We start from the raw sequence: 12,764 nt of genomic DNA on the forward strand, positions 1-12,764 counted from the left end.
TTAAAGTTATGGACATTACACCATCATACAATTGCCTCTTGGAAAGATCTTGGATCCATTCTGCTGGAGCAGTTCCATCCTCTCTCCATCAAAAAGTGAAGTTTATCATGGATGGCTGTTTGGTCACTGTCGAGGGAGAAGAAGACATTGTCGTATCTATCTCTGTCGATGTACAGTACCTGGAAGTGAGCAAAGATGCAACAGAATATTCCTTCCGATTCTTGGAATTTGTCAATGCCACTTTTGTTGTTGAAGGAAATAGAATTCCCATGCCTAAGCTGTCAAGGAATACCAAGATGAGAGTTGAGCTGACTGTGGGAAAAGGAGCCCGAGTAAGGAAAGGTTTGGGAAGGTATCTGCAAGGAATAATCAGGGCTCTAAAGCCAGTGCACCATAAGGCCCGATACGGTTTGGGGTTCCAGCCGGACATGAGTCAAAGAAGAAAACAATGGAAGAAAGATCAAGAAAGAAGGATCGCAAGAACCTTAGGCCGATAAATAGAATGGGGGCCCATAACGTACCCTCCTTTGTCAAAAACATTTACATCTGCAGGAATGATATACCCCGGACAAGATAATCCACGAAGCACGCTGTTATTAATTGAAAGGGGTCTTTAGAATGTCAGTATAAATGTCATTGACAAAGGAAGTGATGCAATTAAAGATGTTTCAATGATACGCCCTTGTCCTCCTGGATTCGTTTTGAATAATTGGACTGTTGTGGAGCTCCTTGTAGTTTCTAAATCTTCTCTAGAGTAATGCTCAATATTAACACTATTCTTTTTGTGTGTCCCTAAGTAATAGAGGGATTCCTTTGTAAGAGCTTATGATTTTCTCTTTATCATTTAAATGAACATTAATGAAGATGCATTTTGTCATAGTCTTTAAATTCTCATTAACTTCATAATTTTTCCCTTTTTTTATAGCCTGTCATTGCATATATCTCACATCATGCGATGCTTGTTGGTCCCACTACTTTGATGCTCCTCTATATCCTTTTCCATTCAACTTTCAGGTGCTCAGATATCAACGGCATGAACAAACCCGTTACGAGTCCTGAAATCGATTTTGAGAGAGCTATTTGTTTAGGAGAATTCGAAGCCGAAAAAAATACGGAAGACTATGTCTCTTCTCCTGACCTACTAAGAATGGTGGAACAAGAGGATAAACAGATTTTGCCTCATCAAGAATCTGTTGAAACAATAAATTTGGGAACTGAAGAAAGGAAGCAAGAAGTGAAGATTGGGACCTCTGTTTCAGGGGGCATTAGGCACAATTTGATTGCTTTGCTCCGTGAGTACAAAGATATATTCGCATGGTCATATCAGGATATGCCAAGATTGGATGAAAATGTAGTGGTCCATAAGCTCCCATTAAAGCCAGAATGCAAACCCATTCAACAAAAGCTAAGACGAATGAGACCTGAAATGCTGTTAAAGATAAAAAAGGAAGTCAAGAAGCAATTTGATGCTGGCTTCCTACAAGCCTCCAAATATCCAGAATGGGTGGCTAACATAGTCCCGGTACCAAAGAAAGACGGCAAAGTACGAATGTGCGTGAATTATCGTGACCTGAATCGAGCAAGTCCTAAAGATAATTTTCCCTTACCACACATTGATACGTTGGTGGATAACACAATAAAACATTCATTGTTTTCCTTCATGGATGGATTTTCGGGGTATAATCAGATCAAGATGGCCCCTGAGGATATGGAGAAAACTACCTTCGTAACAATGTAGGGAACATTCTATTACAAGGTGATGCCATTTGGGTTAAAGAATACTGGGGCAACATATCCTCCAAATATCTAGAATGGGTGGCTAACATAGTCCCGGTACTAAAGAAAGACTGTAAAGTACGAATGTGCGTGAATTATCGTGACCTGAATCGAGCAAGTCCTAAAGTTAATTTTCCCTTACCACACATTGATACGTTGGTGGATAACACAATAAAACATTCATTGTTTTCCTTCATGGATGGATTCTCGGGGTATAATCAGATCAAGATGGCCCCTGAGGATATGGAGAAAACTACCTTCGTAACAATGTAGGGAACATTCTATTACAAGGTGATGCCATTTGGGTTAAAGAATACTGGGGCAACATATCAGAGGGCTATGGTGACGTTATTTCATGACATGATACATAAAGAAATAGAGGTCTATGTCGACGATATGATTGCTAAATCCCGAGGGGAAGAAGAGCATGTAGTGAACCTCAAGAAGTTGTTCAGAAAGTTGAGAAAGTTTTAGCTAAAGCTTAATCCAGTCAAATGTACGTTTAGGGTTACCTCGGGAAAGTTGTTAGGCTTCATTGTCAGTAAAAGAGGTATCGAGGTTGATCTAGATAAAATAAAAGCCATTCAAGAGTTACCACCTCCGCGTACGCAAAAGGAAGTCAAAGGATTTTTAGGGAGATTAAACTACATCGCTCGGTTCATTGCTCAACTGACCAACCAGTGCGACCCAATTTTTCGACTCTTTCGAAAACATAATCTGAGAGAATGAAACGAGGAGTGCCAAGAGGCTTTTGACAAGATAAAACAGTATTTGTCTAGTCCCCCGGTGCTAGTACCGGCAACTCCAGGAAGGCCATTAATATTGTATCTGACTGTGTTCGAAAATTCAATGGGTTGTGTACTGGGGTAACATGATGAGTCAGGGAAAAGAGAAAAAGCGATTTACTATCTCAGCAAAAAGTTCACAGAGTATGAGGCAAAGTATTCTTCAATTGAAAAATACTGTTGCGCTCTGGTTTGGGTAGCTCGGAGACTCAGGCAATATATGTTGTATCATACGACATGGTTAATTTCAAAGCTGGATTTAATAAAGTACATGATGGAATCACCTGCACTCTCAGGAAGAATGGGACGATGGCAGATCTTACTATCAGAATATGATATTGTCTATGTGAGCCAAAAGTCGATAAAAGGAAGCACAATAGCTGACTTTTTAGCAACTCGAACAATGGATGAATACGAGCCATTGAGATTTGATTTTCCAGATAAAGACTTGATGTGCATTACAGAAAAAGAGTGCAAGTTACCAAAAGAGAAGTCATGGAAGATGAGCTTTGATGGTGCATCGAACGCATTGGGGCATGGGATTGGAGCAGTCTTAGTATCACCAGAAGGGAACCATTATACGTTCACTGCCAGGCTAAATTTCTTCTGTATCAATAACATAGCGGAATATGAGGCCTGTATCATGGGACTTCGTGCAGCTATTGAATGAAACGTCAAAATCTTAGAGGTGTACGGGGACTCAACGTTGGTGATATACCAAATCCGTGGAGATTAGGAAGTGAGAGATTCGAAATTAGTCAAATACAGCTATTTAATGGCAGGACTGATTAAAGAATTCAAAGAAATAAATTTTAATTACTTCCCACGAGAAGAAAACCAATTGGCTGATGCCCTGGCCACTTTGGCTTCAATGTTTAAAGCAAACAGAGAAACAGAAATAATGCCTCTTCAAATGAGCATATATGAAGTCCCTGCACATTGTTTCAGCATTGAAAAAGAGCCAGATGGACGGCCATGGTTCCATGATGTCTTAGAATATATCAAGAATTAAAGGTATCCCGAACAAGCAAATGAGAACGACAAAAGAACAATCAGAAGAATGACAGCGGGATTTGTTCTTGATGGAGACATTCTGTACAAAAAAAGAAAAAATCAAGTGCTCTTGAGATGCGTAGATGCTGGCAAAGCCAGAAAAATAATTAAAGATATCCATGAGGGAATCTGTGGGACACATGCCAATGGTTTCACTATGGCCAGGAAGATTATGAGACTCGGTTTCTACTGGTTGACGATGGCAAGCGACTGTATTAGTTTTGCAAGAAAATGCCACAAATGTCAAATTTATGGCGATAAGATTCATGTAGCCCATTCGCCCCTTCATGTTATGACTTCTCCGTGGCCTTTTTCTATGTGGGGCATGGATGTTATAGGGCCAATTTCCCCAAAAGCTTCTAATGGACACCGATTCATTTTTGTGGTTATTGATTACTTCACAAAATGGATAGAAGCCGCTTCGTTTGCCAACGTGACGAAGACTGCAGTTTGCAAGTTTTTGAAAAAAGAAATCATTTGTCGATATGGTTTGCCTGAAAGAATCATTTCAGATAACGCTTTGAATCTGAACAACAAGATGATGAAGGAAGTGTGTGGGCAATTTCAAATAAAGCATCATAACTTATCACCCTATCGCCCGAAAATGAACGGAGCTGTTGAAGCGGCCAACAAGAATATTAAGAAGATTATTGGAAAAATGACTGAGACATATAAAGATTGGCACGAGAAGTTACCATTTGCTTTGTATGCATATCGCACATCTGTGCAGACATCGACGGGAGCAACTTCTTTCTTTTTGGTCTATGAATTGAAGCTGTGCTACCCATCAAAGTTGAGATCCCTTCTCTACGAGTCTTAATGGAGTCAAAATTAGAGGAAGCAGAATAGGTTCGAGCTCGATATGACTAGTTAAACCTCATCGAGGAAAAACGTCTAAAGGCAATTTGTCTCAGACAGATGTACCAGAAGAGAATGATCGCGGCCCATGTCAAGAAAGTACGGCCAAGAGAATTCCACGAAGGAGAACTCGTGTTGAGAAAGATTCTTTCAATACAAAAGATTCTCTCAATACAAAAAGACATACGAGGAAAATGGGCACCAAATTGGGAAGGAGCATACATCGTAAAGAAGACATTCTCGGGTGGAGTTTTGATTCTCACTGATATGGATGGGAAGGAGTTACCTAATCCAGTGAATTCAGATGCTGTGAAGAAATATTATGCCTAAAAAAAAAAGATCAAGGTGAAAACCCAAAAAGGGCATCTTGATAATAAAAAGGATCAAGGTGAAAACCCGAAAAGGGCGTATTAATTAACACAAAAGATTAGAATGAAAACCCGAAAGGGCATTCTAATGAAACAAACTGGCTTAAAAAGTAAGGCGTTTTGAACGGTAGGTCAAACAGCGAGACTACCGTATTTGAAGCATTTCTGAAAGCTCGAAATCTTCTACGCAAGAAGCCATGCTCGAAAAGATTCTTGATTGAGGAACGTGGAAGAGTTCATGCGTTGAATATCTAGAGCATTTGTATTTGTTGAATGCGATCCCTTTTTCTCTTTATGACACTTTTTTTTACTATCATTGATTAACCTTCTTTGTTTGCTACATTTGAAGGTATCCCTTTTGTTCATACCTGACCATCTTCATGCATCTCATTAGGTGGTTTATTTACATGATAAAGAGTGAAATGACATACTCTCAACAAAAGAAATATTAAGCATTACCTAGATGAAAATTTGACAAATACAAAAGTCTCAAAGTAAGGACAAAGTTCAACCAGGAGCAAAAGTGTGATATTTGAGAAATGTCGATTACTCGTGAAGCTTGAAGACAGGTACAAAGCCTAAAGAGAAAGTCAAGAGTCAAAGCAATGAACGCAGATCATCGTGACGAAAAAGAACATACGACAAACATACTTAAGGCGCATAGCATAATCATGTAGGTATAAAGACATTTAAGACAAACATGTGCAGATCATGATAATATCATGCATGACATATACAGGTACTCCAGTAGAGCAAGAGGATGTGATGATAGCTGTACTGAATCAAAGGAAAAGACACCTGAGTTCCACCAGATGACATGTTTTGGTATTCTGATGTTTGAATTTTTGTTTTTCAAAAAATCAACTTATATTGCGAGAGGTGAGTTGAGCCTCAGGACACGCTGAGGTATTTTCGATTTCTGTTTTTCAAAAATCAATTCATATTGCTAAAGGTGAGTTGAGCCTCGGGTCACATGCCGAGGTATTTTCAATTAATGTTTCAAAAATTAACTCATATTGCGAGAGCTGAGTTGACCCTCAGGACACACGCTGAGGTATTTTCAATTCCTGTTTTCTAAAAAAAAAAGAAAAAAAAGTCAACTCGTATTGCGAGAGGCGAGTTGAGCCTCGGGGCACGCCGAGGTATTTTCAATTTCTGCTTTTCAAAAAAATTAACTCATATTGCGAGAGATGAGTTGAGCCTCAGCACACGCTGAGGTATTTTCAATTTCTATTTTTCAATTTATATTTTTCAAAAATCAACTCATATTGCGAGAGGTGAGTTAAGCCTCGGGTCATATGTCGAGGTATTTTCAAAATCTGCTTTTCAAATTAAGTTTAAAAAAAACCAACTCATATTGTGAGAGGTGAGTTGAGCCTTGGCTCACGTGCTGAGCTATTTTCAATTTTTGTTTTTAATGTCTGTTTTTAAAGAGTCAATTCATATTGCGAGAAATGAGTTGAGCTCAGGATCACATGCCGAGTAAAGGATAAAGATTGGAGTTAATCGAAGACATAGATTTTGCCTCCTTGAAATTGCAATGAAGTAGGTTGAAGGTATAAGTCTTATCTCCCTGAAGTTGTACCAGAGCCCTGAAGTTACATTGGAGCTGATCGAAGTTGCAGTGGAGCACATTGAAGTTGCAGATCTTATCTTCCTGAAGATACAGCAGAAAAGCAGATCACAACAAATTTTATATCCCTAAAGATATAGCAGAAGAGCAACTCACAACGAATTTTATATCCCTGAAGATACAAGTAGACTGAAGTTACAAATCATAGCTCTGAAGTCGCGATGGATTGAACCAAAGTTACAAGATACGGTGGACTGAAAATAGACTACCTAAACAAGAAGAGTTCCAAAGAAAGTCAAGACCCCGCAAGACCGGGCAAATTTGGTCTTCCTTGAAAGTCTTTGCTCTATTCCCCTTACACGACTATGAGCAAAGAGGGGCAGCTGTAGAAGCTCAAATTCCCCGAGCCCGTTTACATCTAAACCTAAACAAAACTAAACCTATTCCAACCTAAACCCACTAGCCCAATACAAAACAACCCATTCCAACCTAATACCCACCCCAATTACATCAGCCCAATAACCCCAACTACCCAAACCCAACATAGTTCAAGCCCAATACCCTAACCACCCTAACCGTAATCAGCCTTTTGCCGAATCAGCCTCCCCACTTGCCTTCTAACACCAGCCCCTGCAGCACCGCCGCCGGTCATGTCCTCCACCCACCGCACCTGCAAGCAATAAACAGGAAAAGACAGCAAAAATAAAGGAAAAAAAAAATAGTTTGTAAACAGGCTATAAAAGCCGAATGGAAACCATTGTAAGGGGGTTGGTTTTTCTTTTTTTTTTTCCGAATATTCAAGGAAAATAAGTCAATACAAAAGAAACAATTTCAATACACACACACAAGCAGTGAATCAAGGAAAATATAAGAGAAAATACAAGAATAACAACGATCGGGCATTTAAAATACCGATATCAAAACCTAAGGTGATTTAGTTTTCTTTTTATACTTTTTATCTGTTTTCGAATTAATATTTTTATACGTTTTACATATATATAAATAACCAAAAAAAAGAGAGAAGAAAACTTACCTTTCTTGAAATTTCGGCCACCGTGGACGGTGGCCATGAGCAACAATGACAAAGAATGGACTGTGATGAACTCCGGGTCGACCTAGAGAGAAGAAGAGAGCTCTCTCTTTTGTTTTTTATTTAAAATCTGGAAGAAATGATTTTTTTTTAGAAATTTTTAGGTTTTTATAGCCCACCAAAACGGCACCGTTTGGTGCCTAGGTCCAGACCCAAAAACGATGCCGTTTGAGCATGGAGACCCGATTCGTCCGACCCGACCCAAGAAAGATCCGCGTGTTTTCTATGGAAGGGTTAATTGCATTTCTAGCCCTTCCATATTTTCATGATTTTACAATCCGGTTTGTAATTATTTGCAATTTGGCTCGACAGCTTACTTCGGTTTTTGATTTAGTCCCCTTGATACTGTGCGTTTTGGGGCAAATGGGCTTATTGTGCTTTCGGTCCTTCTCTTGTTTTTCACGCGTTTAAATTAGTCCCCTTCCCTTTATTTCCTTATAAATTTGCCCCAAAATTTTATCTTTTGTTCAATTTAGTACATTGTTCTTTATTTTGTTCCCTATAAATTATTATTATTATTATTATTATTATTATTATTATTATTATTATTATTAGTATATGTTTTATTGTGTATGTGTATATTTAAATAGTATTATTATTAGTCGTTTTATTTCTAATATGTATACATTATGTACATTTTTATATACTATATTGTATATATTTTTCATATATGTTATGTGTATATGTTTTTAATATTATGTTTTCATATACTATTATGTATACATTTTAATGTTATTAGTTATATACCTTTTATGCTATTGTATGTATATTCTTATATTGTATATTTCTAATACCATTATGTATATATATGTATATGTATTTGTGTAGTGTACAAATAGCTTTTTATTATTATCATTTCTAATGTATGTATATATTGTATATGTTTCATACATGTTATGCATATATTTTAATATTACTAGTTATATATATTTCTTATACATTTCCATGTACATATTTTTATACCATCTTATGTATATATTTTAAATACTATATTATATGTATATATATATATATTCTTAGCACCATATTATGTATATATTTATTTTTACCCCTATTATATTTATCATTAATATTAATATATTTATTTTATCATACGTGTATATATATATACCTTTTAATATTGTATTTTATATATATATATATATATATATATATATATATATATATCGTATATATTTCACTTACTATATTATATTTTTTTACATATTATCTTATATATATCTTTAACAAATATATTATGTATGTATTTTTAACATTATGTTATGTACATTTTTAAATTCTATGTATATACCTTTTATTTCTATTATCACGTATATATTTTAATACATATATGTATATATTTGTATATATTTATATATTATTATTATTAGTTTCTTTTTATATATTATTATTGTTTTTAATATATATATATATCGTATATATCTTTAATCTTGTATTATATGTTTTGTATACATATGTTCACTACTATTGCATATTTGTATTAATCTTGTTATCATCATTTTAGTACCATATGCATTATTACTGTTTTATAACCATTATTATCACATATACATTGTTAATATTTTATATATTATTTGCTTCATATATTTGTAACTTTTTATTATCATTCGTCCGCTCTGAATTTAGCATATTAGTTCACATCTTATTTCAATCTCAATATTAGTTTTTTTATTTCTATTTTTATTTAAAATTATTTTCTTTTCTTTTTTATTTCAATAAACAAGGCAACGCACCGATTTAACATTAAGTCATCGTTTTCATCGCTATATTGGGTGAATATCAATCGGCTCATGTTAAAAACGGAACGCCCTCCTCGAAAGAAATTGAAATTTTAAAAATTCTCGTGTTTTGACCGGATCATGATTAAAATTTAAATACTGAACTCGTATTTTGGAAAATTAAGACAACACATGTTTAATAAAGATACCAATTTTGGGCGTTGCGAGGGTGCTAATACCTTCCTCGTGCGTAACCAACTCCCGAACTCTATTTTTCTCTAGATTTTCGCGTAGACTAAATTCGACCTTCATTTTTGTTCAAGAATAAGTTTTTTTTTCTAAAAAATGATTTATTAGGTGTCTAATCACACCTAAAAAAAAAGATCGGTGGAGACTCCTTTTCTCTTTAAAACCGAAATTCTATTTTCAAAATTTTAAATAATCACCTCAATTAGTGACCCAAAGCAAAAATTTTACGTTGCTACAATATGGTTATTGATTACCATGATAAAGAATAGGGGTAATTTTGAAACTAATGTAAATGTAGGTGCAGATACGAACTAGAAAGCACCATTGCATAGGGAAGGCTTGCTCTGACAATGAGTAGGCTACACTAGTCTACGGGTACCTAGTCTTTAAAGTGGGCGAGGCTAACCCTAAACTTTCTTCTCAAAAAGAGGTCGATCTTCCGCTCTAGATCTTTCTAAAATGGATTTCCATATTGGTATGGTACCCTTTCTTCATAGAAAGGGCATTTGGCCAAGATGTGAACAATTTCACTTGGCTTAATTTAATTTGATTTAATTTGACTTGAATTTCATTTTATTCGACTCGATTTAGAAAAATTTTAAATAGAGTTAGGATGATATAATAGGATCGTCAATTGATTAACTCGAATTTTTTTACTCAATTCGATCGAACTCTCACCCCTAATTTTAAGATTATTCAAATATAATTTGTTTCATATTATTAATTACTTCAAAAATATAAATTTATTACTTTTTTATAAAGGGTAAATATACATTTTGATATCTAAACTTAATTTCAAGGTTCAAATTGGTACTTAATTTTTTTATCTAATTAGTTACCTAAATTTGACATCAATGTTGAATTTGGTACTTAAACTTTTTCTAAGTGGCTTAAAGTAGCCATGTGTAGGAAAATTTATCGTATTGACAAAATGATAATTAAGCTACGTGTTTTTCTTGAAACATTAAAATAGTTTTTTTTTTAAAAAGAAAAACAAATAGGAAATGCCTAGTGTTTTTTTGAAGTTGGAGAGGATGGGATGAAATATTTATAAGTGAGGATTTCATTACCCATGGATATTCTTTGGTATTAAATGAGGTAGTTGGGTTAATCAACAAATAAATACCCATAAATTTCGATTAGTTTGGACTTTGAACATCTATAATGAGTGTTGAGATTCTTGGTAATATAGTTCAAAATGCTTTTATTGTGACAGACATTGTACAGATTTTATAGTAATTTGACCAAGCTGATCAGCACTTATGAATCGCAATACCCGTAAAAAAAGGTATTCAACAATTAACTTTGATTTTAAAACAGAGCCATGTTTTCTTTTTTCAGTAGGGAAGAAAGGCTTGAAAGAAGAACAAAAAGAAAATAATACCAAGGAAGACTTACAAGGAATTGCTTCAGAGAAGAATATTATATAATGTAATGTTGATTAAAATATATGCAGCGCGTTGACTGCAATTGATTTTTCAGGACCCAGATGGTGCCATCCATGTTCACGAAATTTTCGCTTCAGCATGCCTATCAACATTAGCTCAATCTTCTGGTTATGAAGAATGAATGAAACATATCAATCTAAATCCACTTAATTTATCCAAAATCTTACTCATTTCATTATTCTTTTTCAATCTAAATCGATTTTCGAATTTATTAAATATTCTTAGAAAAATTAGAAAGAAAAAGAGGAATCGGCAAATATCCATTGCTGGAAATAACGTATAGTCAAAAGTTAAAATTGGAGTTCCTTTTCCCCGCTTCTTCTGAATTAATTGGAAATAAAAAAGAAAAAAAATGAAAATGAAAAGAAGACAATAAAGAATTAAAGGGAAAAAGAAATGGAATTTATAGGAAAAGGTACAGAGGAATTTGACCTAAAATTTAGTGAATTAATTGGAAATAAAAAAAGGGAAGGGAAGCTTTTTCTGAATTAAAATATTCTGTTGATGAATGTTCTCCACGGATAAAAAATCGGAAAGTGGGGAGCAGCGGGGCCTCCCCATTAAAGAAAATTTGGTAAGGCGTGCGATCCTCCCCATTAAAGAAATCCCCCATTACAGAAAGTTGCGCCGGGCCAAGATTCTACGAGGGTAACTGCTTGGTTAGTGTGGAAATTGGTTCTAAAATTTGGTGAGCTTTGAATAACTTGAATTTGAGTTGTATTAATTATGTTTATTATTTAAATTTTACTTTACTATTATAATTTATTAAAAATAAATTTAGTTAAAGTTTGATAATTCTTGAAATGCTAAATGATGTATTGTAGTGGTTCCCCATGTGCTAAATAACATGTAATGGGCCTATTTTGCTCGGGACTCAATAAATCAAAATTGAAACCAAAGATAATGTTAATAGCTCAAAGTCCATTTACATCAAAAGCCCGAATAGCCCAAATCATTTAACCCATTTAACAAACAAAACCTAAAACCCATTTTTTAATGGCCCGATAGGCCCAATGCCTAAACCAAGTTTCAGCCAACCGAAACCCTAGCTAGCCCTAGCGCCGCGTCTCCCTTCTGCCAGCCACGTGCGTCCTCGGTGCAAACATCGCTCGAGGGTCAGCTCTGCCCATCCTTTGCAACAAAAAGGAAACCCCCGCTCGTTGACCTTCTTCCCAAGCTGCAAACAAACTAAAATAGGAACAACAGAAGTCACAACACGCAAAGACAACAATAGAAACAAAGCAGGAAAACAACAAAGGCATAGGCAATAGCAATAAGATTAAATCAAGTGTATTTTTTTCGGCTATATAAGCCCGAAGACCAAACATTGTAAGAGGGACACGCGGATATTAAGCAATCAAAAGCAAAAACAGAAAAAATAGGTTGAATTTTTTATTTCTGTTTATCGTGTTCTTTGCGTTTCTTTTTTTTTTATCTTTTTATTCTTTATTTATAAAATTAATTTTAAACATAAAAAATAAAAAAGGGATGAAACACTTACCTGGGCCGCCCCAGAGTCGCACCGTCGGAGCCTCATCTCCGTCGACGGAATCAATTCCAAAAAAGGGGTAAAAAGACCTTCTTCTCTCGTTTTTGGGCTGAAAAGAATGTGGCCCTTGAATGGCTTTGAAACCGGGCTGAAAAACACTTCCTATGAGGCTCCAACCACCACCCACGGTGGCGTCGGGACCACAGCGACGAAAATGGGTTTTTGAAACCCTAACAGAGAAAATAAGGAGAAGGGAGTGTTGCTCTCTATTTTTTTTTTTAAAGAAAAGGAAGAAATGAAAATTTTTAAATTTTTTTTGGCTTTAATAGCCATGCAAAACGGCATAGTTTTGCACTC

At 35.3% G+C, this 12,764-nt stretch overlaps 1 long non-coding RNA gene across 1 annotated transcript; it reads right to left on the reverse strand.

The window, feature by feature from the left end:
- Positions 1–11,806: 11,806 nt before the first annotated feature.
- LOC128292729 (uncharacterized) lies at positions 11,807–12,764 on the reverse strand. The gene is made up of 2 exons (XR_008282652.1): positions 12,420–12,764; positions 11,807–12,106 (listed from the first exon to the last, which is right to left on the reverse strand). It is a non-coding gene; the product is annotated as an uncharacterized LOC128292729 (long non-coding RNA).

This window comes from Gossypium arboreum, chromosome 5 (assembly GCF_025698485.1).
Source record: "Gossypium arboreum isolate Shixiya-1 chromosome 5, ASM2569848v2, whole genome shotgun sequence".
NCBI classification, from domain to species: Eukaryota; Viridiplantae; Streptophyta; class Magnoliopsida; order Malvales; family Malvaceae; genus Gossypium; species Gossypium arboreum.